This window comes from Pleurodeles waltl, chromosome 8 (genome assembly GCF_031143425.1).
Source record: "Pleurodeles waltl isolate 20211129_DDA chromosome 8, aPleWal1.hap1.20221129, whole genome shotgun sequence".
NCBI lineage: Eukaryota > Metazoa > Chordata > Amphibia > Caudata > Salamandridae > Pleurodeles > Pleurodeles waltl.
Genome location: NC_090447.1, coordinates 1,074,641,426 through 1,074,662,819, shown reverse-complemented (window position 1 = coordinate 1,074,662,819; position 21,394 = coordinate 1,074,641,426).

Sequence of the window (21,394 nt, the reverse complement as noted above, 5' to 3'; positions counted from 1 at the left end):
ATCAAAGGTCTGACGCACGGAAGAGACTACCTGAACTTGTTCATCTGGTCCCGTCCTCATTAGACTCTGAGACATTGCTCCTTGTTCATTCATAATTGGTTTAATTTGCGCAAATATTGGTACAGCTGGACCAACAGTAATTGGCAGCGATATTGCATCCGGGTCTGCTCTGGCACCAGTATACTGTGAGAGAGTAACTCCCATACTCTGATTCATTACCGGAGTCAAGTCTGACTGCGTCCCTGTCATTGGCGAAAATCTCGGCATCCCCTGCGGCTGTAGCTGGGGCAACAAAATCGGAGTCGGCTCAATCTGAACCAACAGTGGTCTCAGAACCACTTACTCCATAGACACCACTAAGTTCGCAGTTGTCTCTAAAATAGGCACATCAGGATAGATTCTCTGTATGGGTAGCAGATGCATCTGTGCCTGAAGTACTGGAGTAGTCAGCACATTAGGACTACCTTGGACCACACCCTGTATCTGGCTATCATTAACCTGTACTGGATTCACTGTCCCCACTGCCTGTGCCGGGGCTGTTGGATCAGCACTAGTACTCGGACCACTTTCATGCACTGCATACAGTGCTGGTCAATCTCTCAGTATCTGTGTAACAAGTTCCTCAGCATCTGATTCTTCTTCCACTATGGAAGACCTTTTAGCTCCCTTACTTATTGGACGGCCTCTTATTAGTATTTCTAGTCGCTTTCTTTCCTTCCTTCTCATCTCCCTGCGTGATTGCTGGAAACAACTTAACATCCTGCAATGCCACTGATCTCCATTTCTTCTGTTCCCAATCCCATCTTGCTTCCGCTAAAGACCTTTCTACCTTTCTTACTCTCCTCTTGAATTTAATTTGCTGTTGCTGCCTAGCTACCAACTCCCAAACTGCTAATGCCTCAAACTGTGCTGCTCTCGGAAGGTGCTTCGATTCATATAGCGCCATCCGCAATTTCTCCAAAATCCTCAAATTCACATCCCATTCTCGGGAAACGCTAAGCTCCCATTTTTCAATGTCAACTTGCACATCTGTTTTAACCAAAGACATAGAGCGACACCTGGCTCCTCCATTACAATGCAAGCCGGTGTATTTTCTGGTAGGGTAGGCTCTCCTACACTCACTCTAATGTAAGTATCTCCCCTTAGGGCACTTTTCAATGCCTTGAAAAACTTAATCTTTTCTACTTTTTGTTGATTCAAAATCAAATCAGGAAATAACTTTTACTCCCAAGATTCCTTTCACCCACGTTATCAACCAATTGCCTCTCATGGACTGCTGCCAATCCGTGCGCGACCCTTCTCACTAACCAACCTATCCCAGCGTGGCTCCAATTATGTCACACTCACACGTACTGCAGCTGACAAAGTCTTGCGGCTTGATTCACACAAAACTAATGCAAGATATTGCGAGCACTAATCAATACCCCAAAACCCAAAAAGCCAAAAACAAACCTTCTGGTTTACTACAGGAAGGTAACACAATCGCTTCAGAAACCTTATGGATTTTCACTGATGGCCCTTTCGCTCATGCAGCTATTCCTCTTTCTCGATCTCCCAGATTCGCAAGCAAAATTCGACCCGCAAATTTTACTCTCAACTGATCAATGGGTCTGTCCTGGTGCACATAGGACTTGCCAAATCTCAGTCGAAATTTTTCTCTTGCAAACTTAACACACATACTGACTCGTTGACCATGCCCGATCAACCTACTAAAACAGACAGATTATAACATATAACAAAGTGTCTCATACACTTTTTCAATATACTCCGCAGTCTTAGACCACGCTGGGTCCGTACATCAACAACCACGTGGACAATGTTTGAGCACAAAGCACCACACACATGTGAAGTTGGACGACTTCCCTACTCTCACACTGTGGAGTACGCAAACTCCCTAAATCCTCCCATACGTCACAATTCACCTGCGATTTGCATAAGAGGTGCAAGCGCAACCTATCTTTCACTCTATTACTAAAACGCCGAGAACATACCCAACACTACTAGCAGGATCTAGGAAAGTCATTTCTGGGCTTAAGAGAACATAATTTTCTCTACAAATGTCATCATCGAAAAACAAATCCAAATCTCAATAATACTGAGTCTTCAAAAGGACCAATTTCAAACTGCTACTATAACCGAAGCACCTATTACTCTGCACCGGACACCTATGGCAAGCTCTCAAAAAGACTAACCATCTTTCTGCTACCATATCTGTTAGCGCGTCAGACCTTAATACATAAACTTATAAGGGGACACGTATAGGTCGATGAACCTTTTTACTCATTCGAGATGTTCTTACAGTAGTTCCAGAACAGAAACAATAATCAATACACAATAATTAATGATCATTAGACAAATCAATAATCAATAGAGTCAGGAATTATCACACACAATGACCTTTGAACCATGAATAACACACCTTCAGTAAAGTTTAGTAAGTTTATTTCCCTGTATTAACAATGCTAAAGTCATGTAGATTAATCTCACTTATAAAAACAGTACTGGTTGACCAAAGCGATGGAAGAAACGCAATCTAATCCAGGCTTGAATCACAATGCATTCTAAATGAACGGTACAGATCAATAGCAAAGTCAGTTGCGATGAAGTAATCACACACATTGATTTCAGCAAGATAGCTTGTCAAACATTTGTCCCTTCAATTTGTCAGTCTTCATGTAAACAGCCTCAACTATCCCAGATTAGCATCAGCATGTGGGGCTTCATGCACAGCAATTTAGAACACGTAATTTAGAGAAACATCTAACTAGAAAACTATTAAAACAACGCAGTTGGTACCTAGAAAGGAAAGGCATTATAATGCAATTCGGTCACATTGTCACATCTACCTATCCACGGTATGGGTCAGCAAGCAGAATCAGTCTTTGTCCTCAGGGCATCAATCTATCAGCAAAGCATCAGGCTCTCAGTCAGAGAGTATGGGCCCAATGACAGGATCTCAAATCTTTTCTAAAGTCTCTTCTTCTCTCAGTATCTGCATAAGTCTAATCTCCTTATAGTCTGAATAATTCTCCTCTGTCACGTTGTTAAATCAAAGTCACACGAACTATCCCTTAATTCCCTATTGGTCAGTTAATTGTACGTTATTACTCTACCCAATAAAATTCTATACCAAATTTGTGAATTCTAATATTTCTTCCTTCTCACTTCGTTGATTGGTCTAAATTACGATGTTCTCATCATCCTGCTCATCAGGTGTCGAATTTGTTGCATCTTCATCATCAGTCAGTGTCTTCATTGTTTGCATCTCAATACATTTTAAGGGCTCTGTCTCCTGTTAGTTGGTTCTCACGGAAAGCTTCTGTTAAGCATTTTAACAAGACAATCAACAGCTCACAGTTAGTTCACTCTGTCAGCATTTTTCTTAAACACTAAGGCCCATATTTATACTTTTTTAGTGCGCATTTGGGCCACTTTTTGATGCAAAAGCGGCGCAAACTTACAAAATACAATTGTAATTGTCAAAAAATGGCGCAAATGCGGCACTAAAAAAGTATAAATATGGGCCTAAGAAACACAGCTTCTACATTAGGCCTGGCAAAACTAGGCCAAGACACTCGCTAAGTTAAGGCCTTCAATTAATAAGCTAGTACATACTGCACAACCCTAAATATGACATATTACTACATTTTCAATATTTCGTAAGTATTAATCAATAAATAGTACAATTCTTGAAAACTAGTGGCCATTCTTCGAGGTCACAATTTCAAACGTGTACATTATTTTCTCTACGTTATTCATTTTCTACATAAGTCATTATTCAAAATACATGAAAACTCATTCATAATTTCTAATCAAAACATCTGCTTCAGCAGTACGAAACCCTTTGTTCCCTTTTGGTCAAGTAAGACAATAAGAAACCAAATCCAACATACCGTATATATCTGAATGTTTCCAGAAGCAAGTATGCTCAAGTCTGGCATCTAAACCAAACGCCATGAATCACGTCTATAAGACGACAGCAGATAGAGAAGACGGGCTACACTCAATCGGGCACTTTTTGTATATCACAATCCCCAACTGACTCACGAAAAAAATACACCTTAATTTTTTTTCTGCCAAGTATTTTATCGGGACTCAATTTTTAAAGAAGATATTATCATTGCATTACTCCCTTTTTAAAAGGAGTATTTTTTTTTTTAAGCGAGAAGATGGGACATTCGTATTATTTTGATACAGATATGTTCTGGAAAAAAGAGGATGGCATTGTGGGTTTTGGACTACGTTTTCTTTATATGAGTTCATTTAAGAATGGTATGAGCATAGAAGAAGAAGAATATAAGGGAGAGCATAAAAGAGACGTTTTTCGGTTGTGGATTGTGGAACGCAGGAATACTCTTATGGATTCTTTGGATTTCCAGAGACTCTCGGTGAGGGGATACTTTAGTAAGAGTCAAAGAAAGAAGACAGGGAAGAAAAAAATGAAGTAATTCTAAAACATTGAGGACAATGCCAAGTAATTTTTGGAAATGTTTCAAAGCAGGGGGGCTATGCTATAATTGAATTCATGTTGAAAGCGATATAATATGTAAGAAATATTACCCAGGTGGTCTGAAGCTCTAAACATTAAAAACTGTTGGATTTTGGCCAATAGTATCTTGGACATTTCTTTACTTTTAGGGGAAAATTGAGGATTAAGACTGTTAACAGTTGAATATGCTTGTCTCTTTTCCTTTAAACTGTTCCTTTTTCTCAATTTCCAGGAAATGATAATAGTTGGGGTGACGTTTACCAATGGAATTATTAACAGTGTTATGACAACCCTTGCTGGCATTGTTTGCTTTTGCACCTGTCTCTCAAAGGTTGAGTAGCAGTTCTACCAATCAAATGGAAAACAGGGGTTTCTCCTACAAACCGACCTGTTTAGATGGCCAATCCATGTCTCTTCAAAATAATTTAGAAGTGGTGCTAATTTTTGTTCATTTTGTAAAATATAATCTGATTGTACAATTGTTATACAGAATTCATCTATACATTCAGGTGGTGCAAAACACAAAGCTGTTGGTTTTCTTAGTTCACATTGAAGTTTACTGCTTGACACATAGGGGGTTATTACAACTTTGGAGGAGGTGTTAATCCGTCCCAAAAGTGACAGTAAAGTGACGGATATACCACCAGCCGTATTACGAGTCCATTATATCCTATGGAACTTGTAATACGGCTGGTGGTATATCCGTCACTTTACCGTCACTTTTGGGACGGATTAACACCTCCTTCAAAGTTGTAATAACCCCCATAGTCCTCAGTTATCGATGTTTCTGGATTTTTTTTCAGCGTAACTGGGAAAAATTACAAAAATTGGGATTTGATATAACATTTCATAGTAGTATTTAACATTTGGAAGACAAAGCCAAATTTAATACACCTAGGACTTTTGTTTTTAGTTTTGGATTTTATAGCAAACAAAAATTCAGTTTAAATTGAGGAATGTTTGTTAGGTAGTAAAGCATAAATTAGTTGTATGGTTGTATTATTTATGATAGCGTGTACAGTGTAAATTTGGACAAATGGATGCGGGGAAGACTTAAATGTACCATCCATCATCCAAATGTCATTGTTTTCAAGGGTACTAGTGTTATGTAGGGTAGCTAAGACCATTATCTGTTTTTCAAGGTGCTTGTTGTCATGGAAGAGGAAAGGTTCATGGGTAAAGGATTCTGGGGGTCATTCTGACCTCGGCGGTAAAAGGCTCTTACCGCCGGTCAGAAGACCGCCACGGTCATTCTGACCCACAACTGCCAAGCCGCCAAAAACCCGACATCCACGGAAGGCCGCCTCATCAGCGGGCAGCGATTAACTGGAGCTGACCAAACCTCCACCGCCACGCCAACACAAACACGCCCATGCCATTACGACCCACGAATCCACGCGGCGGTCATTCAACCGCGGTATTCCATTGGCGGTACACACCGCCGCGGTCAAAATACACACCCAGCTCCAAAACACAGCCACATTGGACAATTTGAAATACACACACCTGATACACATACAAACACCACCCCCACACATCCAAGCAACTATAAAACACACACCCACATCACCCACAAACCCCCACTAGTTGGAAATCGGAGAGAAGGCGATAGAGAGAGAGAGAGAGAGAGCACAGCAATCGAAAACCCCAACACACACAGGAACCCAACATCATCAACCACACCACATCTACGCACACATCACCACACACCACCACCCACATCACCACAAACACCACCCCACACCTCATCCACACCACCCCATGGCACCCCAAAGACACCCCAGGTTTTCGGACCAAGAACTCAGGGTCATGGTGGAGGAAATTATAAGGGTAGAGCCCCAGCTCTTCGGCACACAGGTGCAACACACCACAATAGCCAGGAAGGCGGAGCTATGGCAGAGGATCGTCGACAGGGTCAACGCTGTGGGACAGCATCCCAGAAACCGGGAAGAAATCAGAAAGCGCTGGAACGACCTACGGGGGAAGGTACGGTCGATGGTCTCAAGACACAACATCGCTGTGCAGAAGACTGGCGGCGGACCACCACCCACTCCTCCCAAATTCACAGCATGGGAGCAAGAGGTCTTAAACATCCTGCATCCTGCGGGCCTCGCTGGAGTAGGTGGTGGAATGGACTCTGGTAAGTCTAGTCTCAACTACTCCCCCCCCCAACCACCAGCATGCCAACCCCCACCCTCACCCCCAACCCCCCAGCACACATCCTCCCTGCCAATGTCTCACCAGCACAACCCACCCAACCCAAAACCAAACCCTGAATGCCAACACAAACCATGGACACCCATCACCTATGCATGACCACTGCACATACCCATCCCCCCCACAAACCACCCTCACAACTCCTGCCACAAGGGAATGCCAGCACTGGGGGACAAGGGCACCCACAAATCGCACGCCATGGAACACACAGAAGCAATAACCATACTCTTTCACCCCTGCAGGGCCCGAACGCCAACACACCGGCCAGGAGGATCCAGATATGTCCATCCCACCCCCAGAACAGGCCCCCAGTGAGGACAGCAGCTCTGTCGACCTAGAACCTGACGACCAGCCCGGACCATCGGGTACCTCTGGACAGTCGGTTCCCCACACACAGACACAGGCCACAGCAGACCTAACCCCCTCTGGGAATATCAGCACAGCTCCCACCCAGCAGGCCCATGCCTCTGTCTCCAGGACAGGTCAATCAGCGGTGTGTCCGCCACTACAGGGCACCCAGGCTGACCCAACACCCCAACAACAACAGGGACCTGGGGGCAGTGGTAGTGGGCACACCGTCCAGGGGACAGAGGCCCGGGGAAACAGGGCAACTGGGAGGGCTGCAGTGCGACAGGGGGGGGAGGACAGGCCCAGGGAACCGACTCTCCAAGAGGCCCTCACCACCATCATGGGAGCATACCACCGCTCCCAGGAGACGATGGCGACGGTACTGGCCAGGTTCCAGGAGATCCAGGCACAGCAGGAGGAACGGTACATGGGGTACAGAGAGGAGCTCAGGAACATCTTCCTGGCCCTGAACCTAATAGTCACCACATTGCGGGACCATGTGGCACCCCAAAGGGCCCCTGTCACCAGCCCGGACCAGGAACAGCCTACCACCTCCGCCGGCGCTAGTGGACAGGAGGCCCCCACACAACGACGGGCCACCAGAACCCCACCTCCTGCTGAAGATCAACCACCCCGCAAGAGGAACCTGAGATCTCAAAGGAAGACAGAGTAGGATGCCAAGACCCCCGCCAGCCTAAGATCCCCCCGGATGTCATTCCACTGTCCCACATCGTCACCCTGTCCAACCTTGAACTGCCCCTGCTCCATCCTTCCACAGGCATATGGACAATGCACCTGTGCGACCGAGAACTGGACTCTGCCATGGACATCACTCCACCCCCACCCATCACCGTTTTACTATCATGGACCTATATGTAGCACTTTAAATAAATCACTAATTGCACTTAAAACACTCAGGAGTCTGCTTGTATTCTTAACAAATGTATTACACTTAACGGTTCAAAATTGTTCAGTTACATTGTGATGACAACATACCAATGTCAATGTGCTTTACTCCATGGGCGAACAAACCAGAAGTCACGCAGTGGGTCATACAGCTCTGAAAAGGCAAGGGAAAGTCACAATTCAGTTGAAAGGAACTGGGGGGAAACACAGAAAGTAGAGATGCAGGAGGCCAGAAGTAAATGTAAAATGGCGTGGGGGATTCTTACCTGGGTGCTACTGAAAATACTGTTGTATGACTGTGTCCCTGTTGTCCGTGTCGTCCCCGTCGTCTTCCTCCTCTTCACTCTCCACAGGCTCCACAGCTGCTACAACACCACCATCTGGACCATCCTCCTGCAGAAAAGGCACCTGACGTCGCAATGCAAGATTGTGAAGCATACAGCAGGCCACGATGATCTGGCACACCTTCTTGGGTGAGTACATTAGGGATCCCCCTGTCATATGCAGGCACCTAAACCTGGCCTTCAGGAGGCCGAAGGTCCTTTCTATGATCCTCCTAGATCGCCCATGGGCCTCATTGTACCGTTCCTCTGCCCTGGTCCAGGGATTCCTCACTGGGGTCAGTAGCCACGGCAGGTTGGGGTAACCAGAGTCACCTATTAGCCACACACGGTGTCTCTGTAGCTGTTCCATCACATAAGGGATGCTGCTATTTCGCATAACATACGCGTCATGCACTGACCCAGGGAACTTGGCATTTACATGGGAGATGTACTGGTCAGCCAAACAGACCACCTGGACATTCATCGAATGGTAACTTTTCCTGTTTCTGTACACCTGCTCATCGTCTTTTGGGGGTACTAAGGCCACATGGGTCCCATCAATGGCACCAATGATGTTGGGGATATGTCCAAGGGCATAGAAGTCACCCTTCACAGTGGCCAAATCACCCTCCTCAGGGAAAATAATGTAGCTCCGCATGTATTTCGTCAGGGCAGAAAACACTCTGGACAAAATCTTAGAAAACATAGGCTGAGACATCCCTGATGTCATGGCCACTGTTGTCTGAAAAGACCCACTTGCCAAAAAATGGAGGACTGACAGAACCTGCACCATAGGGGGAATTCCTGTGGGGGACATCAGTGCTGGCTCCAGCTGGGCACACAGTTCATGTATAGTGGCTCGGTCAAGTCCGTATCGAAGTATTATATGACGTTCCTCCATTGTCGACAGGTCCACCAGCGGGCGGTACACGGGAGGATTCATCCTTCTCCTCGCAAGTCCCAGCGGACGGTGCCTAGGAAGGACAACATGGAGCACAGAGTCAAGCAACCCACAGGTACGTAACTACAGCTTGCACAGTACACGATTCTCAATGCATTGAATGGCTTGTATGAGTGGCAATGCAAGGCCTAGGCCTGTGTGACGCAGTAGAAATCAGGCCATGTGGGCCCTTGAAATGGCGGCTGCCTGACCTGAGAAGTGTGACAGTGGGATGTGAGGTCAATGCGCTGGCGTGACACACCGTGGCGGTAGGCGGTCGAAGACCGCGGTGCAAAGCCGCATTGGTTAACATCGAACCCTATGGGTTTCACGAGCCAATGACTAGCTGCGCAGGCGGTCGCGGAACGCACCGCGGCGGTACGCACCGCCACGGGCGTGACCGCCATTTTCTATCTGGTTAATCACTCGAGACCTGATCATCCGCAGGAGAGGACCTATGCTGCAAGTGCTGCTGTGACCTCGGTCTGGGAGATACAATGGCTGCTGCGACTGGGGAAAGGGCCCCTGCCTTCACTACAGAAGAGTTGGAGAAACTTGTGGATGGGGTCCTGCCCCAGTATGCGCGACTCTACGGTCCTCCAGACCAACAGGTAAGTACACTGTGTGCACGTTGAATGGGCTATGCCTGGGTTGTGTATGGTGGATGTAAGATGGTGGGGTGGGGAGACAATGACAAGTGCAAGGCACGACAGATGAGAGCATGTGCCACATGGCAAGGTTGGGGAGGGGGGGCCAATCGCATCTATCATGCGGAAAATTGATGATATTTCAATTTCCACCCTGTACATGTCAAATAGGTCAGCGCCCATCAGAAAGTCGACATTTGGCGTGCCATCGCCAAGGAAGTCCGGAACCTGGGGGTCCACAACAGACGGGGCACCCACTGCCGCAAGAGGTGGGAGGACATCCGCCGCGGGACCAGGAAGACCGCCGAGTCACTGCTGGGGATGGCCTCCCAACCTAGGAGGGGTGCCAGTCGTACCCTGACCCCCCTGATGTCCCGGATCCTGGCGGTGGCCTACCCCGATTTGGATGGGCGCGTGAGGACATCACAGCAGACACAAGGGGGTGAGTACCAGCACATTCAGCTATCTTTACGCGCAGTGGAGGTGACTGGGTGGGGGAAGAGGGCCGTGGGTGACATTAGGCCAGGGCGCTTTCTGTAGTGTAGTCCTCTCCTTTAGCCATGTCCCTGTGCCCCCCCCCACCTCTGTAGGGTGACAAGTACAGCTATCCATGGTCCTGCATCACCCATGTGTGCGTTTGTTGTCCCTAGACCTGTTGGCCTAGTTACAAGTACTGAGTAGTGTACCCCGATTGCGCGGCTTAGTGCATGAGGCTCCTGTGTCTGTCCTCTCCGCCAACGGTGTTGACAATGCATGCACTCAACCTGTTTTTATGTCTCCCCCCACCCTTTTTCTTTATTTTCTTGTGCATGTGTGCATTAGCATCATCAGGCGGAGGAGAATTGGCACCGGAGCATGAGGGAGCTGCAACTCACAAGGCCCCGGTGGGCCATGGCACAGACACCGAGGCCACCAGTGATACGGAGGGCGAGGGGAGCTTCACAACGGGGAGCCGTGGTGACACCAGCGACACCGACACGTCCTCGGATGGGAGCTCCCTAGCGGTGGCGGCAATATCCGTGCCCCCCGCCTCTACAGGTACAGCCGCCACCCCGCGCACCAGCTCCGCCCTCCCAGCAGCCTCTCAGCCTTCGCTCCGTGCCCGCTCGCCCAAGAAGGCGGGCGTCTCCTTCGCCCCAGGCACCTCAGGCCCTGCCCCTGTTACCCCTGCTGCCCTCAGTGAGGAGGTCATTGACCTCCTTCAGACCATCATTGTTGGGCAGTCTACCCTTTTGAATGCCATCCAGGGGGTAGAGAGGGAGGAGCATCGTAGCAATGCAGACCTGGAGGGCATTCATTCGGGTCAGGCTGCCCATCAACGATCGTTCAATGCTCTGGCCTCAGCACTGACGGCAGCCATTGTCCCTGTTTCCAGCCTCCCTCTTCTAACTGCCTCCAGCCTGTCTCTGTCTCCTGTTCCTCTGCCTATCCCACCCACACCATCAGACCAGCCTGCACACACCTCAACACCCAAGGGCAGCTCATCCAGACATAAGCACCACAGATCACACAAACATTCACCCAAGCAACACCCAGATGCAAACATTCGAACAGCCACTACCACCTCTGTGTCCCCCACCTCCTCGTCTCCCTCCTCCCTCCCTGTGACGTCTCTACTCACACCTGCATGCACACCACCAACAGCCAGTACTTCCATCACCAGCACACCCTCCAGTACAGTCCGCACACGTGCAGTCACAACCCCCACTGCCATTTACACGTCCCCTGTGTCCTCTCCCACTGTGTCTGTCACCCCCTCTTCCAAGACACACAAACGCAGGCAGCCACCCACCCAACAGCCAACCACCTCACAACAGCCTCCAGCCCATGCACCTTCACCCAAGGACAGCACACCTGACTCTCCTACAACCACCTCCTCTTCCTCCACTCCCATAACCACTACACCTACCCTTTACCCTGGTCCTAAAAAACTTTACCTCTCCACTCTTGACCTCTTTCCCTCACCTGAACCCCCCCTCCATCTGCTAAGAGTCCCAAGAGCGCCTCAGCCACCACCAGCCCGGCTTCAAGGGTCACCGTAGTGCATGGCTTTTGGAGTCCCCCCTTTGCCAGCAGTGATACATCGGTCAGCAGCAAGGGGACAGCCAGCCCCCCCCCTGGAAAGAGGACCCGTAAAGTAAGGGGCCGCCGCGGGACGACTGACACGGCTGGCTGCCCCCAAGGACCAAAGTTCTGCCACTTCACCTGCCACAACATCCAGGGGAGGCAAGGGCCAGAGAGCCACATCGAAGGAGGGCAAGGGCAGCAGGGCGGAGAAGTCAGCCAGCAGGAGCGCGGACCAGGAGGGCCCCACAAGCCCCATCCCGGGTGTGAGGGAGGACACCCAAGGGCCCAGCACACCGTCACCGAAGGGTTCAGCAACTGCACGGTCGGAGGGCGACTGAGCAGGGAGTCGTGGCCAGGTCTGACTCCCTTGACTTACAGAACAGGGCCCCGCCGTGCAGAAAGGCACTGCTGAACAGGGCCCCGCCGTCCAGAAAGGCACCGCTGAACAGGGCCCCGCCGTGCAGAAAGGCACCGCTGAACAGGGCCCCGCCGTGCAGAAAGGCACCGCTGAACAGGGCCCCGCCGTGCAGAAAGGCACCGCTGAACAGGGCCCTGCCGTGCAGACAGGCACCGCTGAACAGGGCCCCGCCATCCAGAAAGGCACCGCTGAACAGGGCCCCGCCGTGCAGAAAGGCACCGCTGAACAGGGCCCCGCCGTGCAGAAAGGCACCGCTGAACAGGGCCCCGCCGTGCAGAAAGGCACCGCTGAACAGGGCCCCGCCGTCCAGAAAGGCACCGCTGAACAGGGCCCCGCCGTGCAGAAAGGCACCGCTGAACAGGGCACCGCCGGGAGGAGCACCGCTGAACAGGGGCCCTTCATCTCAAGCACCCCTCCGCCGTCTCAAGCACCGCTCCGCTGGGCCCTTCCTGTCAAGCACCGCTCCGCTGGGCCCCGCCGTCTCAAGCACCGCTCCGCTGGGCCCTTCATCTCAAGCACCGCTCCGCTGGGCCCTTCCTGTCAAGCACCGCTCCGCTGGGCCCCGCCGTCTCAAGCACCGCTCCGCTGGGCCCCGCCGTCTCAAGCACCGCTCCGCTGGGCCCTTCATCTCAAGCACCGCTCCGCTGGGCCCCTTCCTGTCAAGCACCGCTCCGCTGGGTCCTTCCTGTCAAGCACTGCTCCGCTGGGCCCTTCATCTCAAGCACCGCTCCGCTGGGCCCCTTCCTGTCAAGCACCGCTCCGCTGGGCCCTTCCTGTCAAGCACTGCTCCGCTGGGCCCTTCATCTCAAGCACCGCTCCGCTGGGCCCCGCCGTCTCAAGCACCGCTCCGCTGGGCCCTTCATCTTAAGCACCGCTCCACTGGGCCCCTTCCTGTCAAGCACCGCTCCGCTGGGCCCCGCCGTCTCAAGCACCGCTCCGCTGGGCCCCGCCGTCTCAAGCACCGCTGGCCCAATGACAGTGCCGGTTCTGTGTCGTGCTAATGTTCACGCTGCACTCGGGCCACCCTGCCTCCTCCATTGCCTGTGGAGACTGTTATCCACTTGATGGACTGTGGCTTTGCACTCCCCAGGATATGACAGTGGGCAAGCCACCCACTGTAGAGACTTGAGAGACTGTGGCTTTGCACTCCCCAGGATATGACAGTGGGCAAGCCACCCACTGTAGAGACTTGAGAGACTGTGGCTTTGCACTCCCCAGGATATGACAGTGGGCAAGCCACCCACTTGTGAGACTTGAGAGACTGTGGCTTTGCACTCCCCAGGATATGACAGTGGGCAAGCCACCCACTGTAGAGACTTGAGAGACTGAGGCTTTGCACTCCCCAGGATTGAACAGTGGGCATGGTGGCCCCTTCTTGGATCTGGCGTCGTGGACTCATGTGGCTGTGGTGCCCCCCCTTCCCTTCCCCCTGAGGTGCCTGTAGTTTTATCATCTGATGCCCCTGCAGTGTTCTCTCCAATGGACTCAGGTCTCCTGTGTGGGCTTTGCCCATGTGTTGATACACTTTGGCCCACCGACATTTGCAATTTCAGTGACTGTGCTGGACTTATTGCCTCTATTTATCGGTTACGCAATGTTTACACTTGGATTTTTTTGTTTCATTTTCCTATTTTACCATGACTTCAATGAACCTATTTTTTACATAAATTTAGTTTCTCACTTTAATTATATCTTTTCGTTATTCCGGGGGGTTTGGGTGGGGTCACTTTGACTTGATGCTCTGCATTGATGTGTAGATAGTTGGGGGGTGGGTGTAATGCGTATGTGTGTGCCCGTAACCCTTCCTCCTCCCCCCCTCCCCTGTGTCGTAGGTGCGGTACTCACCGTTGTCGTCTGCGCCGGAGTTCGTACTCGTGGTAGATGAGCAGGTAGACGAGAGCAGGTAGGATGTTCAATTCGGGCTCCATGCTGTCCACCGTCCTCGTTGAGTGTATAGAGGTGAGCGTTTTCCCGTTCGTAGTCTGTTTCCGCCGTGTTTTTATCGGCGGTGCTCCCGCCCCGGAAAAGGTGGCGGGTTGGTGAGTTGTGATAGGGTGGGCGGTACATTGTCTGCCGCCTGCCTGTTGGCGGTGACCGCCGCGCTGTTTGTGTGTCCCGCCGTGGCGGTCGGAGTGTTAAAGTGGCGGGCTCTGTTGGCGGTTCCCGCCTGTTGGCGGGTTGGCCGCCGCTTTATCACCGACCGCCAGGGTCAGAATGACCCCCTCTGTTAGTTCAGGGGGAATATTATTATCTGAATAGGTTTGTGGGGTTTAAAGGTGTGAATTACTCACCTGTTTTTGTCTCTGTATCATTCTTCTCAAATTTGGAACTGTATTGCAACATGCAGTGGGTTGTCCACATCACTCAATACCGAGCTGCAGAGTTTATTGGAAGTGAAACTAAGGGCCTGATTACGAGTTTGATGGTTTGTTGACCGCCTTGGTGGCAGCAGAGGTCCAACCACAGTTGGCTTGGCAGTCAGACCACTGTATTACAATGCATGTGCTTCCATAGAGGAAAGGATAATTAGGCCGTCGAAGCCAGGGTTTCCACTGGACAGATTACAATGACAACTTCTGCCAATGTGACTGTGGCAGTCCAACAACCATGTCTCAACTGGCAGAAACAGAGGGATTAAAGTAAGGAACTGGCCTGCAGGCAGCATCACACACCCCGTGCTGCCATGGAGCTGATCACACATGTCCTGCCGCTGGTCATATATGGAGCCCAAAATCCACGCCGCCGTGGACGCAACCAACTGTAAGACCACACACCTACTCATGTCTCGAAACTCAACAACAGATCAAAGCATCACCATTCACCTGGTATATGGGTTACGCTACTTGGACCAAGTACACTTGTTATTGTGTCCCGTGTCGGAGTCGTTTACAATGAATGACCCATTCGCAGCCACATGACGCCCTCTTTGGCCAGGTCACTGACACTGCACTGCCACACTCCACAAAAACACACGTCTGCACATCCCAGTTTCAGGGACAGTGAATGTACAGAACATTGTGTCACAAAACACCAACACCACGTCAGCATCACACATAATTAAACTGACACCCTCACATTGATCACCTGCCATGGACTGTCATGAGACTGAAGACACATATGTATGGATGTGTCATTTAACCCAAACTCCCATTCCATGCAACATCCCTGTAATGGATCCACACATATTACCTACATTGCAACACAATAAAAGGTCAATGGGATGCACAATATTTTGTGAAACAAATATCCCAAGCTCACAATATAAACATTACCTGCACAATAGGGATGGGGGCCCCAGGGGCACTCTTGAAAGGATACTTCCCTGGGACACATATAACTTTGCCATTGCCACTAAAACGTCATTTGCACAGGAACAGGGCCTTCATGTATCTCAGGGGAAACCATTAGTAGAGCCAAGTGACATGACTATCTGCCAAATGTGTAAGTTCAAGTCAAGAAAGCAAATACAACAGAGGCTGCAAGGGTCACACATTTAGATTAAGTAGCTGGAATGTGCACACATCAAAATGGGCACACGTCCATACCATATGAAACAAAACACAATGCAAATAAACCCCGATTGAATTACCACCCACATATCCATACAGTGAACATCTGCCCTTGTCCTGGGTGGCGCCAGCACTGCTCATAAAGTCAGATCTTGACAACCACAGAAAATGGATCAGCAATCAGAAGGAAACACACACACAATTGTAGGCATACAAGACAAATTACTCTGGAACAACAAAAAGGTAGAAAAGTAATGGCAGCACAAATGTGTACCCAGAAAACAACAACTTGGGTTTATTGAATGGAAATGATGAAGAACAAAGTCCTTTGGCCAGACCATTTGTCAGTCCATGCACAGTATTGTGCTCCAGCTTGACTCTGATCACTACCAGAGAACCTTCACAAGAAGGGGCATCAAGTGCAGGCACCTCAGTTATCATTCTTGGATGGGGTGAGGTTGTGGCGTGGGCTCTCATTATCCTAATGAGGCTGCTGGATTCGGGTGGCAGTATCACCTGAATTGTGGGGAACTGAGTACAATCACACCATATGACAACCATCGCTCTAACCCGTTTCCGGCCAACTAGTAATGCCTCACCTCCGCCCAAGAGCAGGGATAATCTGTGGCATCTGGGCACATGACAAGAATGATTTCTCAAGGAAATTGTGGTGTATCATATCTCATCCTTTTATCTCAGTTATATTAGTCTCACACATACAAAGACAGAGGCAGAAAATGGTTCGATAAGATTTATTGAATCAGCTGTGTCTTAGATAAAATGGTATGAATTGCAATATTTAGAATGATGAAACATGCTAGAAGCAGAATGGTGACAAGAAAAGTGAAACACAGGAAACGTCCCATCATACTGTCACTATGCATGATATATGTGGTTCCTACCTAACCTATGTTAGAGCACAGCATGATAAGCACTTATCTAACCTTTAGGATTCCCCCTGGGGAAACATCATGCCCCATATCTGAGCAAAGAAGCCTGTTGTCTAGAGTGACACCATTTCCATGTAGGCCAGGGAACAGGTAGTCTCAGCAAGCAGCTGTGTCAAAGTCAATCAGCATGCGGTCGTTGTCGTCTGGCTGGAATATTCCTCTAACGTGCATGAGGCAGAGAAGTGTTTTTTAATAAAACAGCAGATGTTCTGAGAAAATGTCCCTATGTAAGGATGTGCATGTTTCTGTGAAAGTTGGAGACGCAGTGTACCATATTTTTACGGCAACCCTATCTCTCTGCAGCCTTGAGGAAAGCACAAAGGGAAAAGAATGTCTTGCTAAGAAACGCAATGCTTTCCTAGGAGAAAGAACAAGTAGATAAAGACAATAAAACAGCACCACGAATGTGGCTAATTATGAAATAATAAAAATGAAGCAGAATAAAATGTAACTGGGCTAAAGGGCACAAGTGGCAGGCCTAGTTGCTAACATAACTTACCTAAAGACACTACTAAAATGATTATACAACAATTTGGGGTTTGGGAAGGTGGATTTGGGAGCAGTGGGCTTTTTCTTAGGAGGGGTGGTCTCCTTAGGAGGGGTGGGATTCTTCTTTGGGGTTGGAGGGGTATGGGTGCCTGCAGGGGGGCAGGTGTGACAGGGGAGAACCTAGATGTGGAAGGGATGGTTTGGAATGTGGGTGGGGTCTCCTTGGGTTTGGGTGGGGGTGTAGGTCACAGGGGAAACAGCAAGTGCAAAAAGGAAATTTCCCTTTGGAAAATGGGTAGGGTCTTCAGAAGTGATTGGGGTTTGGCAGATTGAGGGAGTGGTTGTCTTGCCTGTGGGTGTTGATGGTGCTGGCATGTGCTTGGGTTTGGGTGGTGTCTGTTGCGTGTGTGAGTGTGGGCATTTGCTTTTCTTGGGGTCCTGTGAGGTGGAGGTGCTGGGTGATATGTGAGTAGTGCATATATTTGTGGGTGTTGGAGTGGTGTCTGGGGATATGGTGTATGTGGTGACTGTGTTTGTGAGTGTTTGGGTGGTGTCTGTGGATATGGTGTCTGGGGTGTGTGGGTCTGTGGGTGTTGATGTGGTGTCTGGGGGGTATGGTAGTTGTGGTAGATGTGTCACTGGGTGTTGTGGTGGTGTCTATGGGTATGGTGGTTGTGGTGTCTGTGGGAATGGTGGTTGTTGGGGTCTATGTGAGTGACTGCTGTTTACCTGCATGTTGGTGTGTCTTGTGGTGCTTATGTTTATGTGTGCTGCTTGTGTGTGTTGAGTTGGGTGTGTGCAAATGTGTCTGTGTGCTTGAGACAGGTAGGGGAATAGGGAATTTGGATTGGGAAGAGGTACGTTGGTGGAGAGGATTGGGGTGGATGGCTACCTTCATTGAGGAGGCCAGAGCCTGAAAAGATCTCTGTAGGCCAGACATGACACTATCAATGCCTTCCAGGTATGCAACCATCTGCTGGAGCTGGCTGCCCTGCACCTGGATGGCATTCAGAATGTCATTCGGACCCACAGAGATCTTCCTCAGGAGGTCAATAGCCTCTTCACTCAGGGCAGCCGGGTTAACGGGGGCAGGGAGAGGGGGTGTCTGGAGTGAAGGAGAAGCCCACCCTCTTAGGTGAGTGGGCACAGCCAACTGGTTTGGGAGCAACAGGGACAGTGGTGATGGAACTGGGGTGGCAGACGAGGATGGAACAGAAGTAGGTCCTGATGGATCCACCACCACTAGGGAGTGGCCACTGGTGGAAGAATCAGAAGATGATGAGGGCGATCCTGCATCCTCCGTAGCACTCCCCTCACTCTCCGGGCCACTGGTTCCCTCCGTGTTGGTCGTCTCATGACTGGGGGTACCATGACCATCTGCTTCCCGACTTGGTTCTGGCCTGTCTCCTCCGCTTGCCTGGGATGATGCTGAAATTACAAAAACAAATAGGGTCACTACATGTTCCTGATCACACTTGAACAACAGCTGTGATGAGCAAACATTACCATGAAATTCAGTAGCCCCCAGCCACAAGCTACAGCAAAGTAGCCCCACCATTTGTCATACCATATGCATGCATGCTACATGAACTGACAACAGTTGTCCACAGAAAATTCAGAATCACAGACAACTCCAACTGCATGGGTAAAGTTGTGCAATCGCAGAACTAATTGAACAAGTAGGAGACCCTATCACCTTCAATGGTTTGCCTCATGTAGCATTCCTCAGTTACCTGTTGTCATACAATAGTAGGGCAATGTCAAGTTCATTTGCAAAGATCCCACACAAGGTCATGCATCCAGCTAACCTTCATATACGCAGTGCCACATCATGAAGAAATTATGGGCAAATTATCCTGCCATATTGCTTACAGAAGTACCTAGTCAGAAGAAGGTGACATGGAAACACCCATGTTACACTACAAACAAATCAACATTGGTCACTGCATTATTTATACATTGTCTAAATGGACTCATGAAGGTTGTACTAATGTTGCTCAGATAGATAACATATCTTGCATGGAAATGTACATTGGAGACAAGTTGGTCAAAATGTAAGGGAGGTATGTGTACAAAATCCATACCACAATGAATCAGCTTGCCCCGGGGATAACACCTTTCTTGGTTGATACTTCTGACAATACCATACTGTTTATCAGTGGAAGCCAGTAATCCTTTGAATGTTATAGAGACCCAGGGATTCTCAGGTACTTGTAGAAGGCACTTAACATGTTGCCCAGTGGGAATCCATATCACTGTCTGTTCTAGTCATGCAAACACAGATTCCCTTGGATGAATAATTGTAGACAGCCACATATGATCCCACAGAACTGCAAGTCATTCCATGATGCATGTCAACACTTAGATAAGAAACCTTCCCTATTTCACATGTGCAAATCACTTTGCTACATGATTCTACATCAATGGCATTGAAATGCACATTGTGGGTAAAAACTGTACGCTTACCTGTCATGTCCTTCATTGCTAACGCAGTTGTACATTCCAAATTACATGGAATGACAGGTAAGGGTATATGTGAGCCATCAATCAATGATGACACACTCCTGTCTGTGGCACCACATGAACTGTAGCCCATCACATATGTCCTATTCCAAACACATGTTGGCATGCACACATATGTGAGGGAATTTAGACATCATCCCAAGAAGACAGGTAGTCCATGCATGAAACAGCAATGAAAATGATTTGGCAAAAGTGAAAGGAACACATGCTAACATGTAGGCACAAGGAATGATGGCAACAGCGATGTCACCAAAGTTAATGGACATTCACCACTTACTAAGGGAAAGTATTGCTCTGTGACTGCAACCAAAGAGCAATGTATACGCTGTTACATGTATGATGCCCACCTTCACATTACAGACATTAGTGAGGCACCAGCAGTCATGACACACAGAAGACGAGTGGCTTGTGTGGGACAGATGTCAATAAACTCACTTGAGCAGACACATTGCTGAAGAGAAGACAGTGATCCAGTATTTCATGTTGTTTGGGCTGCCACACTGAAGAGTAGTGGACTGCTGTAAACAAATTATACTCAAAACAACAAACAACATGACCTGATTGATCACTGTACTCAGCCATGTGTTGGCCCTGGGGAGTAAATTGGTTGTGGACTGTACTCTGTTGTGTTCTAGCTCACTGGGCTAACAGGCAAGGCATGTCAGCAGGCACCAACTTCCATATCTACACAAACCATTACTGATCGTGTGTGTCACACATGTCTCATCCCCAATCTTCAGGGTTAGATGGCAGAACCTAACACATCACCTTGGCAATTTTACAGGAAGGAATATGCCCTGGACTCACCTGTTTGTAGCTGCTGAGCTCCCCTCAAACGCCCATCAAGCTCAGGGTAGGCCACAGCCAGAATGGGGGCCATTAGGGGGGTTCAGGCTCCAACGTGCACCCCGCCCACATTAGGACAACAGCCACAGCTGGACCTCAGTGATCTTCTGGGCCCAGGGTCTCAGGCCCTCCCACCTCTACTAATAGTGTTGCTCTGTGAGCCATGGACCCCCATGGTCCGCACCTTCCGGGCAATGGCTCTCCAAATCCCCTTCTTCTGATGGGCGTTGACTTGTATGGATTCAAGAGACAATTCAAAAGGTTACAAACACAAGTTGTTCCCCAAATGTGTGTGTGTGTGTACCATACGTCAGAAACACCAAGTACAACATTTTCTACTTGTCAGCACACCACAAGTATAAAGAACACATGCTGATAACTACAGGGAAATGACTACACACATTTGGATTCATCTGCAGACTAACCCATTACCCTGCTCATGGCCTTCATTGACTAAGCATGCCTTCTGACATCAAGTAGCCTAGGCTCAAGGGCGTTTCCTAGACCTAACCTTGGCCCTTTACAAAAGACTGATCTCAAAGGGCTGGAAATCCTCAGACCACCCCTCACTGGCTGATTGGAAAAAGGATGTTACGAAATGGTCCAGGGCTGAACTACAGGTCCTGAAGGCGGAGGAGGCCAGGGGCATCCGTCAGGTTCCTATTGCCCCGGCCTGGGAAGACTTAGTGGCGAACTGGGATGGACTATTCAAGAGAGCAGCA